Genomic DNA, 12,277 nt, shown 5'->3' on the forward strand with positions numbered 1-12,277 from the left:
CGCAATATATAGGCTGTTCCCTGTAAAGCAGCTTTTTGTAATTGGCTGGTGGTGATTTCTGTGGCCCCTATGGTGTTGAGGTGCTCTTCAAGGTCTTTTGGAACTGCACCCAGGGTGCCAATTACCACTGGGATTATTTTGGTCTTTTTCTGCCACAGCCTTTCAATTTCAATTTGTAGATCTTTGTATTTTATTTTTTCTATTTCTTTTTCTACATTGTCCATGTACAGCAGATGGTTTATTTGACTTGATGTTTTAGATGTTTGGTATCTTATTATTATTATTTATTCAATTTCTATACTGCCCTTTCAAATATGGCTCAAATAAGGCTCAAATAACATTGTAGATGGAGTCTACAACAGAGCAGCATACCGAGGAGAAGATGTGAATGATACTTTCTGGAAACAAATTACAGATCCTTCAAGGAAGCAAGAATGGACAGCAATGAGGGAACTTTCAACTACTCTCTTATCTGTTGGGAGCAGGCCCGTCCTTAGGATGGGGCAACCAGGTGACCACCCCTCGCCCAGACAGGCCCCATGGTGAGGCACAAACTGGCCGAGAAGCGAGCAGTCTGCCTCTGCTTGGCAGGCTCGCCCTTGGAGTGTGCCCACTGCTCGGCTCACTCCCTCTCTCACAGGCCCCGTCATGCCATGCCATGCCGGGCAATGGCACACACTGGCCGAGCAGCCTACCTCTCTGCTCAGTTCACTCCCCCGTGTGCCTGCTGCTGCTCTGCTCCCTCTTTATATTCACCCACGGCTCAAAATAAAAATAACAAAACAGGGCTCAGCTGCCTGCTCGTGGCACCACCACTACTGCAGGCAGCTGAGCTTTGGAAAAATGCTGCCGTGGGTGTAGTAAGCCCGGCCTACTCAGTCCGGGCAGGGACAGGGATGGGGGCTATGCCACAAAAGACCAGAGAGGTTAAACAACAGCCATTAAAGAAACAAGCGGCTTTTATCTTTCTCTCTCTCTTGTTTTTATCCCGTTCGATCTTTTTTCTCCCCGTGCAGGAGGCGGAGCATCCCAAGACCCTCTCCCGCTTGCCATAGCAATAACAGGCAGCGCACGGCGAGCGAGCAATGCCACGTGAAGCACATGTTGGTGTCTGATTGCAGGGGAGTCAGCTGGGCAGGCAGCGAGGGATTTGTGGGAAGGACGGTCACGGAGCGGATGGAAGTGCATGGAGTAAAAATAGTGCCTTGCTTGACTTACAAAGCTCCTGCTGCTGATTTGAGAGGTACAAAAATGACCTCACACAAAAACCCAACCCATTTCCTCCCCCCTAATATTTTTTCATGATTGCTCATTCACACACAGCCATTCTTCCTCCATCTGCTGCTTATCTGCATCATTTTGTCTATCCTATGTGCTGAAGAATGCTGTGTCTGCGTGTGAAGCCATGTGGTGCAGCGGAGATGGAAGAGAATGCTTGTTTTGCAAGGAGGAACCATCAACTCACTAGGTCCAGGCTCCAAAATTACCTAGCTGCACCACTGCAATAATTTTCTCTTCCTCCACTTAACTGCTGATGAATTACTGAAATTAATGCATGAGAGGTGGGGAAATTTAGTGGCCCGATAGCGAAAGTACTGGCTGAGGAGGTGGAAGGTGTCTATTTTCTTTTATGACAAATATGAAAAATATTTATATACAACAAATATTTATGAATACAGATGGTATTCTTCATGGTATTCCTGCTTTGGTGGCAGAAGCAAAGTAATACGCTTGTATGCTATACAAAGTGTTTCACTGTCAGTTCTAAAGACAGGAAATACTATGAGGTAGGGATGTGTGAACTGGTCCGGGGGTTTGGGGGTTTGGTTCGATAATTCAGGGTTGAACCAACCCCCCCCCCACTCCATCCAGACCAGGACCAAACCCCATCCTGCCAGTTTGCTATTTAAAAAAAAAAATTCAAAAAAAATGTATTACCTCTAACCCCTTTGGGGTGCTTCCTAAAGACCACTGGGGTGGGGTCCACAAAGGTTCTTCCTTAAAATGGCTTTTACGGAACCCCTGCCCCCGCGGCCTTTAGGAAGCCCCCCAAAGGGGCTAGAGGTAATAATTTTTAATTTTTAAAAAAAATCCACGAAACCCCCCAGGACTGAACCAAACCAGAGGGGTTTGAAGGGGGGCCGGATCAAACTGGTCCGGCTAGTTCTAGTGCAGCCAGTTGCATGCATACTCCTACTATAAGGCTATTAACATGCAGTGGAAACCAGGCAAAGGGAGCCCAGCCTCTGATCCCCACTGCCCCAACTGGCTCTGTGAAGAACTGGTAATTGTGTGGGCAAGCTGCCTGCTCATCTGCAGGGAGTGTGGGTCAAGTCCACTTTCCCCGCATAACCCTCTTAGGCTCTCCAGACTGCTCATGTGAAGAGCCTTTATGAGATCTGGGTTTTTAATCCCATATATTGAACTAGTAGTAGCTGATGCTTGTTGTTGATTGGACAAAGTCATTTTCCATAGATTACCCTGATAGAGGAATAAAATACATGTAATAGATCAATCCAAAATTTTCACTCGAGGCACAAATGACCAGGCTCAAATTATCATACTTCGGACACATTATGTGAAGATCCAGCTCCCTTGAGAAGTCCATAATGCTGGGAAAAGCTGAAGGAAAGAGAAGAAGAGAACAACCAGCAGCAAGGTGGATGGACTTGATTGCGACAGCAATGAATGTTCCATAAAGGCCAAGTTGAAGACAGATTATCCCAGAGAGAAACTGTCTATGTGGTCACTAACAGTCGACACTGACTTGATAGCACGTAATCAAGCAGAGAGAGAATGCATTTCTACAGCCTTATGGATTCAGCAATAATTGAGACATTGCTGGCTCCCTTTCTTCAGCACAACTCCTTTTGCAACATTGTCCCTTAGGCATTTGACTAAATTGCCAGAGGCAAAACAGTCAGCTGACTTCCCCCACATCAAGCACTCCTTCAGGTTGAACTGATTCAGTAATGAATCAGACTTAAGTATTATGCTGCAGATATTTTTGCAAAATCCAAAAAGTTGAAGGAAAGAGAGAAGAAGAGGATGACCAGCAGCAACGTGGATGGACTCGATTATGACAGCAATGAATGCAACACTGTGAGTCCTTAAAGGCCAATTTGAAGACAGATCATCCTGGAGAGTATCTATCTATGAGGTCGCTAAGAGTTGACACTGTCTTGATTGCACTTAATCAATCAATCAATCAATCAATCAATCAATTTTTAAATTAATGTGCTTGCAAAAGAGAAGTACCAGTTGGAAATCTGTAGGATTCAACTTCAGGTGTTGTTCATTTTATTGAATAATGGTCATACATGGCAAATGTGAATCTGAGAAAGATCTCAACTTCTTTGGGGCTTGATGTAGTTTCAGAGTTACTGGTCTGATTATTAAATGGTAAACATGTTGAGAACAACAATTTTTTAAAAACACATTGAGGATTCTTAATACAAACAATGTGATATTTAAATCTTTCCTCCAACATATTCTGTTGTAAAACTGTAAAAAGTAGTTCATTCAGCTAATTCCAGTGGTAGGATTGTTAATGCAAAATTTGATATCTGTAGGTCAGAAAGTATGAAGGAATGTCACTCACTGAACCATTTGGTAGGGATGTGCCAGAACTGATGGGGGCATTTCGACTGCGGAGAATAAATTTAAGGGCAGGGGAGGGCTACCTGCCTGCTTTTCCCCCTGCACATCCCTAGCCAGCACTCGCTGAAAAACCAGTCTGGTGGGGAGATGAAAGGAAGTAGCATGTGCACGTTGGGATTTGGATTTCCGGAAAGCCAATTTTAAGAGGCCCAGAGAAGTACTAGGTAGGATGCTATGGTTAGATAAATTAACAGGAAAAGCAGCCCAAGGTAGATGGAAATTCTTAAAAATGTAGTTACTAAGGGTGCAATCATAAACAATTCCAAAGAGAGAGACAGAGAAATTGGGACATTTAGGAATGCCAGTGTGGATGCACAAAAAGTGTGCCGGTATGTTTTATTCAGTTAGGGAGAATAACAGTTTCAGCAACATAATGCAACATAATGCAAGGGAAAAGGGATAACTTCTTCCCTGTCCATAACAGTCCCGATCCAGATTGGAGGTGCTGGTGGCTGATTTTTGTAAAAGAAAAATACATTGGACACTCCAAACACAGAGCTCTCACTTTGCATCTGATTTAGCCTTCAAGAGAAATTGTGCCAGATCTGTCAATGAAACAGCAAGGAACTATTATCAGTCACTAAACTGTCATTATTATTTGGTTAAGATCCAACCAGAAAAAGAGGCCTGGAGAACTTGAAAGCTTTCTCATTATATTGTAATATTTTTGTTGGCTCCAATAAAAGAATTATCTTGCTGTGGCTTTTGGATTTAAATTAATGTAAATAATAAACTATATATAATTATAGATTAATTATAAATTAGCAATACACAGTGAACAACTTGTACGGAAGGAACAGTGATGGCTTCCCAGATCCTGACACATTAATGATTTATTCTGCATGCAAATGTCGGCTGGCATTCTGACTAATGAAGCATTAGTGCAACAGGAGAAGCAACAGCACTTCTGAAAAGTTCAGCTAACTTAGCTATACTGCGGGCTCAGCAGTGGCAGCAAATTTCAATAATTTCCTCTTCTCGTGGAAGTGCTTTGTATAAAAAATATGTCCCTGAAGGTTGTGCAGCCCTCAGGGACATTTTTTTTTTGGTGAAACAGGGGTCTTCTGGAGGAAAGAGAGGTCATTGAAATACACACACACACAAGCACCGGTACAACATTAGTTTGGAACTCATCAGATGCACTCGCGGTACACCAGTGCTTCTCCCATTGCATCAGTGCTTTGTTAGGACGCCAGCCACGGTATACCATTGCGAGCTAATAAGCTATCGGTCAGAGGCAGTCTTTGCGGAAATAGTTCTTCCTTTTATGGGATAAAGACAGTTTTTATTTGATAATTTTGAAATCAAGGGATAATGATCCTGTGAGTGGACTAAAATCAATATATACTGCAGATCAGCTGCATCAAACAAGGGATGGGAGTTAAAACAGGAGCCTTTTGCAAGCCTCTTGGGTCCTCAATTATTTATTGTGTTCTCAAGACTGCTTTAAAAAAAAAGAATTGGACAAAGCAAGTCATAATGGGCATTGTTTAAAAGAAAAGAAAAATCTGTTGAAAAAAAGAATTCATGACCTGAAAACCTTTGGTTAGCACTCCTATAACTGATTTATTATAATAATAAAAACCATCCTGATATAAGTGAAGCTACCCTACATATTGGCTTGTATCCAAGGGAATGGTTAGAAGATCAGGGAGACGATTCAAGAGATATGAATTCGGTACACTGAAGGGGGAAACCAGCAGAAGCTATACGTAGACTATGCTACGTATTCCGGAGTGGTCTCATTAGCTAGCTGCAACTGTTCCAGAACAAATAATTGTAAGGACCGTAACCTGCGCTGACCTTGGCTAGATGTCTCAGTATTATTTTGTATATAATACTTAACATTTATAAAGGTCTTATGTTTTATTTTTATTATGATTTATTTAACAATTTCTATGCTGCCCAAAACTTGCGTCTCTGGGCGGTTTACAATTAAAACCATTTGAACATAAACATCAATTAGAATATTAAAATCATTTAAACATTTAAATCATTTGAAACCCAAAATTAAATGTATTGAAATTATATATCTAATTAAAAGCCTGGCTGAATAAATATGTCTTGAGTGCCTTTTAAAAAGTTGCCAGAGATGGGAAAGCTCTTATTTCAACAGGGAGCGCATTCCAAAACCCGAGGCAGCAACAGAGAAGGCCCATCCCCAAGTAGCCGCCCGACAAGCTACCATGAACCTACCATGAACCTCTCCAGATTATCTTAACAGGCAATGGAGCTCATGGTGAAGAAGACGCTCTCTTAAATACAATTATATTTTAGATGGTCTCCAACCTGCTGCTCAGTGCAGGAATCTGCTGCAGCATCTCTGACAGAACAGGATCATAACCTTTTAGAGCTGGAAGTGGAGGTGCACCTAGGTAATTTTGGAGTCTGGACCTAAAGGACTTTGGAGGCACACACACCCCGCCCCCGCAAATTAAGCATCATCATGCTCTGATGGGCGACCATACCACCCAGGATAGACTAAAGAGGATTGGGGGAGGCCCATGGGCTGTGAAGGCCCTGGACTTCAGCCCTGAAGTCCAGGGGTAAGTGGTCCTCTGGCAGGAAGGGGCCTTGGAAATTGGGTTGCAGAAGAAAGGCAACAATCAAGCAGGCCCCTCAAACACAGGGCAGCTCTCACTAATACCCTGTGTAGATTAGCTCTCTCTCCCCCCCCCCCCCCAATGCCCACATGATGCTCAGTATTACAGATCTGTAAATCTGCACCCTGGGGCTGCTGCAAAGTTGGAACACAGCCCCAACACTGGTAAGAAGGTGCAGGCAGTAGTGCTAGCAGTGCTTCCATAGTTTTTCCAACTGTCTTGAATGGGGAAACCTGCGGAAATAGTGCTTGAACTATCTCCCGTTCTCACCAGCATCCGGGCTACATTCCGACTGCAGCAACCATGGGGCACAGCATTACAGAGCTGCAACACTGTGTTGTTATTAATCTATAACAACAACAACAATAATAAATACAGTACAGCCTGTAATCAATTGGGATAAATGCACTGCAGATATGAAGCCAGAATTACACAACACAGGCAGAATCTCCAACTCCAGTCGAATCAGGAGAAACTGCAAGAAACCTAGAAACACCAAATAAAGAAGAAACAGTGCAATTCTGGGGAAAATTATGGGACAATCCAATAGATTATAATAAAAAAGCAGGCTGGATGAAAGAGGTCAAAAATGTAACCAACTAATGCAAGGTCTAATAATAACACCAGAATTAATAATAATTAATAATAACAAGGTCTAATAATAACACCAGAAAGAGCAAAGAAAATTAAAAATTGGACTGCTCCAGGGAACGATGAACTGCATGGCTTTTGGCTTAAACACCTAAAAAGCCTTCATAAACAACTATCAAAACAGCTCAATCACATATTGCAAGGCGGTGATATTGAACAATGGCTAACAACTGGGAAAACTCATCTCATCATGAAAGACCCAGCAAAAGGTGCAGTTCCAAGTAATTATAGACCCATAACCTGCCTGCCAACCATGTTCAAATTATTAACTGGAATAATAGCAGATGAAGTGATGCAACACTTATTAACTAACAAAAAGCTTCCAGTTGAACAGAAAGGAAATTGCCTGAACACCAGAGACACAAAAGACCAGCTGCTGATTCACAAAATGATTTTAGAAAACTGCAAGAGAAGAAAAACAAATCTAAGTGTTGCATGGATTGACTACAAGAAAGCCTTTTATTCATTGCCTCACACATGGATACTAAAATGTTTAGAAACAACGGGCGTCAGCAAAAATATTCAGATATTTATAAAAAAAAGCAATGAGCATGTGGAGTACACAGTTAACAATCAATGGCGAGACACTTGGAAAGGTTAGCATTAGAAGAGGCATTTTCCAAGGGGACTCACTATCCCCTCTGTTGTTTGTAATCGCTATGACCCCACTTTCACAAATACTAAACAAAACAGGCCTTGGATATCAAACATCTAAAACATCAAGTAAAATCAACCATCTGCTGTACATGGACGATCTGAAGTTGTATGGAAAGTCCCAGTCAGAAAGCGAATCACTGCTAAATACTGTCTGTATATTCAGTAGCGATATAGCAAGGGAGTTTGGACTAGACAAGTGTGCTGCATTAATAATGAACAGAGGAAAAATAACAAAAACAGAAGGAATAGAACTGCTCAATGGAAGCAAGATCAAGAACCTGGAAGAGAAAGAACATTACAAATACTTGGGCATTCTCCAGGCTGATAACATCGCACACACTGAAGTTAAAAGAAAAATTGGAAGTGAATACATCAGGAGAGTTAGAAAAATCCTCAAGTCCAAACTCAATGGTGGGAACACCATACAAGCCATAAACACCTGGGCTATACCTGTTATCAGATACACTGCAGGAATAATAGACTGGACCCAGGCACAGCTAGAGATGCTGGATGGTTAAGACCAGGAAAATCATGACCATCAATCATGCTCTGCACCCCCGCAGTGATGTCGATAGGCTGTACCTCCCTCGCAGCTCAGGTGGAAGAGGAATGCTGCAAGTCCATCAAACAGTAGAGGAGGAGAAAAGAGGCCTTGAAGAATATATCAAGGACAGTGGAGAAGATGCACTTAAAATGGTCAATAACAAGAAATTATTCAACACCAATGAAACAAAGCAGGCCTACAAGAAAGAACAAGTCAAGAACCAAGCAGAAAAATTGAAAAAATAAGCCCCTACATGGTCAATATTTGCACAATATAAGTGGGAAATCAGACATCACCAAGACCTGGCAATGGCTTAAGAATGGCAACTTGAAGAAAGAAACAGAGGGTTTTATACTGGCTGCACAAGAACAGGCACTAAGAACAAATGCAATAAGAGCAAAAGTCGAAAAATCAACCACTAACAGCAAGTGTCGCTTTTGTTAAGAAGCGGATGAAACAGTGGACCACCTAATCAGCTGTTGTAAAATGATCGCACAGACTGACTACAAACAAAGGCATGACAAAGTAGCAGGGATGATACACTGGAACATCTGCAAAAAATACAAGCTACCTGTAGCCAAACATTGGTGGGACCATAAAATGGAAAAAGTTGAAGAAAATGAAGATGTAAAAATATTATGGGACTTCCGACTACAAACAGACAAACATCTGCCACACAATACACCAGATATAACTGTAGCCGAGAAGAAAGAAAAACAAGTTAAAATAATCGACATAGCAATACCAGGGGATAGCAGAATAGAAGAAAAAGAAATAGAAAAAAAATCACCAAATACAAAGATCTACAAATCAAAATGGAAAGGCTGTGGCAGAAAAAGACCAAAATAATCCCAGTGGTAATTGGCGCCCTGGGTGCAGTTCCAAAAGACCTTGAAGATCACCTCAACACCATAGGGGTCACAGAAATCACCATCAGCCAATTACAAAAAGCAGCTTTACTGGGAACAGCCTATATTCTGCGACAATATCTATAACAATTGACAATAAAATGCAGCCATCCCAGGTCCTTGGGAAGGACTCTATGTCTGGATAAAACAAACCAGTCAATAACACCTGTCTGACTGTGTAAACAAGAAATAATAATAAATGTCTGGGAGGACAGGAAGCAAGAAGAAAGGAAATAAGAAGGAATAAACATTGCTGGAACCTAGCAGATTTACTAACAGTAGATGCACAAGATTTAGTTTTGTAAAACTAAGCTCGTTGATATTTCATCTCCTGTCCCTCAGCCCTAATCAGACATCGGCCCATTGGAAAAGGCCTCTGAACATTCTCAACGCTACATAAATCCTGCCATGTATCAGCCAGTATGGATAGTGTGTGACATGATGTCATACATGATGTCATACATGATGTCATTTACATGGTACTGAGCTCACATGAGCCTTAGTCTGGGATCTTCTGCCCACCACGCGGAAGACTTCCTTAGTGAGCCAAATGTCTGAATTACAGGTAAGGTACCTGATACAAGAAAAGCGTAATGATGCTACTTGTTCATTTGCTTTGCAAGAAGTGGATTTCCTCTGTAGTAAGTTAGCTTGGGTCTGTGTGTTTGTGTCTGTTTTTAAACAAATAATTTGATATAAGAACCATCCTATCTTTTTAGCAATATAGGGATTTTTAAAAAAACAATCTTGCTTGAATTTTTTTAGCATTGATCCTGCAGAATAACTTGTTCAATTTTAAATAAGTTTCAAACTGTAGGATGTCTTTTGCATCAATGAGGTGGAACACGCAGAGTGACGGTAACATCTATATTCTATTAGGAATGATGAACTACAAATTATACTGGAGTGACTGTGGCAACACAATGAAGGAACCACATCCATGAGGTATCTATCATTGTCTTGTTAACCCCGTCTTTAAAGGAGTATCAATTTTAATGTTTTAGGTTTATGCAGTATTTTAGCCTTATTTTAAAAAACAAAAACCACACGTCATTGCAAAACTATATACCTATACATACAGATCAATAAATATTCATTTCATTGTAAAAGCCCTATACTTACTAAAATCTAAGTTATAACATTGAGTCTATTGATCTCCAAACGTCTCTTGTTGCCTCCCATCCTGTAAATGGAGTTAATTTATGCCAGCCAGGTTCCAAAGCATCACCAGCCACGCTTTCAAAGTCAGAACATTAAGGTCATGCCACCTCTTAGCAGCCAACATCTGTGCCATTAAGAGATTCTAAATCAATTTGTGGTGCTTTTTAAAAACGTTAGATGGCATCCAGAGTTTGTGCAAGTACAAGCCGTTGTCCCAGCCCCTGGAAAGCCATTCTTGAGGGTCAAGCACTGGCGGAGCTCCCATAGTGCGAAAGTGTTCAAAGCGCACGGGCCGCTGCCTCCAAGGAGACGCCACTGCCTCTCCTCCCCCTCCCCCCACACACATTTCAAAGGCAGGCAATACTTGTCTTGGGCATCCCCCACTCTCCACCTCCGCTACAGGGCCGCCGCCGGCCCCACCCCCCTCCCCCCATCCCTCCCTCCCCCCATCCCATCTCTGATGATTACCATTTACCACCCCTCCCCCAGTTCCGGCGGGAGAGATTAACTGCGGGGGGGGGGGGAGAGACAGCAACTTGACTGCCTGATCAGCTCCACCTCCACCACTTCTTAAAATGAGTCATCCAGCATTAGATATTGGGCTAGATTAATCAACAACAAATATTTATATACTACTTTTCAACAAAAGTTCCCAAAGCAGTTTAAATGAATGAATGAATAAGAAAGATTGATTCCTGTCCCCAAAGGGCTCACATTCTAAAAAGAAACACAAGGCAGATACAAGTAACAGCCATTGGAGGAATGCTGTGCTGGGGATGGATAGGGCCAGTTACTTTCCCCATCGGTGGGGCGGGGTGTGTGTCTCGCTTTAAGAGCGGAGGAAGCTTACACTTACCCCTCCCGCCGCTTTTCCCCTGCTGGCGTCTGTTTTTGTGAAAGCTTGTCGAGGGCAGCGTACCTCCCTGCCTCCCCATTGCACCCGTTGCCCAGATATAACCGGAAGTCCCCGATGTGATGTGCGTGCACCCAGGGGTGTAGCTATAATTGAGCAAAGGGGTTCAAAGAACCCGGGCCCCCCAGCTCCTGAGGGCCCTTCAGCTCCACCCTTCCCTATTTTCTCCATTATCTCCCTCACTCAGAGGGGCCGCCAGAGAGAGGGTTGAACACAGGCCCCTTTTCCTCTAGCTACGCCCCTGGGGTCATGGGACTCTCAGCAACATTGTGGGTTGCCGTGTGGATGATGGTAGCACAGTGACGTATCATAAGGAAGAAAAACCTTTCATTAGACACTTTGGGGAGTGTCTAATCTTAATTGAGAAATGGTGTGAGTTTTCGTTAATTGATGACATTTGCATATGAGTAAAAATAATACCCAGAAGATACTAATACTTCTTTTTTTTTAAAAAAAGATGATGTGCGGGGATATTATAGCAGACGTTCTGTAGTGAAGACCAGGTGAAGACCTTTTTGTTCACTCAGGCTTTTAAAAACTTTAAAATTTTGATCTGATTTTAACCGATTCGAAAAGATTTCTTTTAAATGGTCAGTTATGATTTATTGTGTTGTAGGTTTTTATCTTATGTTTTAACGTTGTGCTGTAAGCTGCCCAGAGAACCATTTGTTATGGGGCAGCTAGCAAATAGAGTTGATAATTATTATTTATTAGTATTATTACTATTATTATAATACTATCTGGGCCAGGTGCAGAGCCTCTGAGCCTCTGGCTAGTCCACCCACCATCGCTGCCTTTTTCTCCCACCCCCACCCACACCCCCGCGAGCCCACCTGGCTTTCTGGCTGGCCAGCCAACCTGCTTCTCCCCCACACCCACCTCTTGCCCCCCACCGTGGTTTCTGGCTGGCGGGCTGGCCAGCAAGCTGGCCCACCACCTCCTCCCACCCGTCAACTCCTGGCAGTGGCTGCATCCTCCCACCGGCCGGGTGGCCTGCCGCTGCCTCCTCCTCCCAGCAGCCGGCCCTGCCTGCTGCCACCTCCTGCCAGCCCGCCGCCACTTTCTCCTGCAGCCGCTGGCTGGTATCCCTATTTTCTCCCCGTCCTGTCGCTATCCTATGTGCAGCTGCTCTCTTGTGAGAGCTGCCACACATGGGATTAGCGATGGGTACATCTAAGAG

Source organism: Hemicordylus capensis, chromosome 1 (genome assembly GCF_027244095.1).
Source record: "Hemicordylus capensis ecotype Gifberg chromosome 1, rHemCap1.1.pri, whole genome shotgun sequence".
NCBI lineage: Eukaryota > Metazoa > Chordata > Lepidosauria > Squamata > Cordylidae > Hemicordylus > Hemicordylus capensis.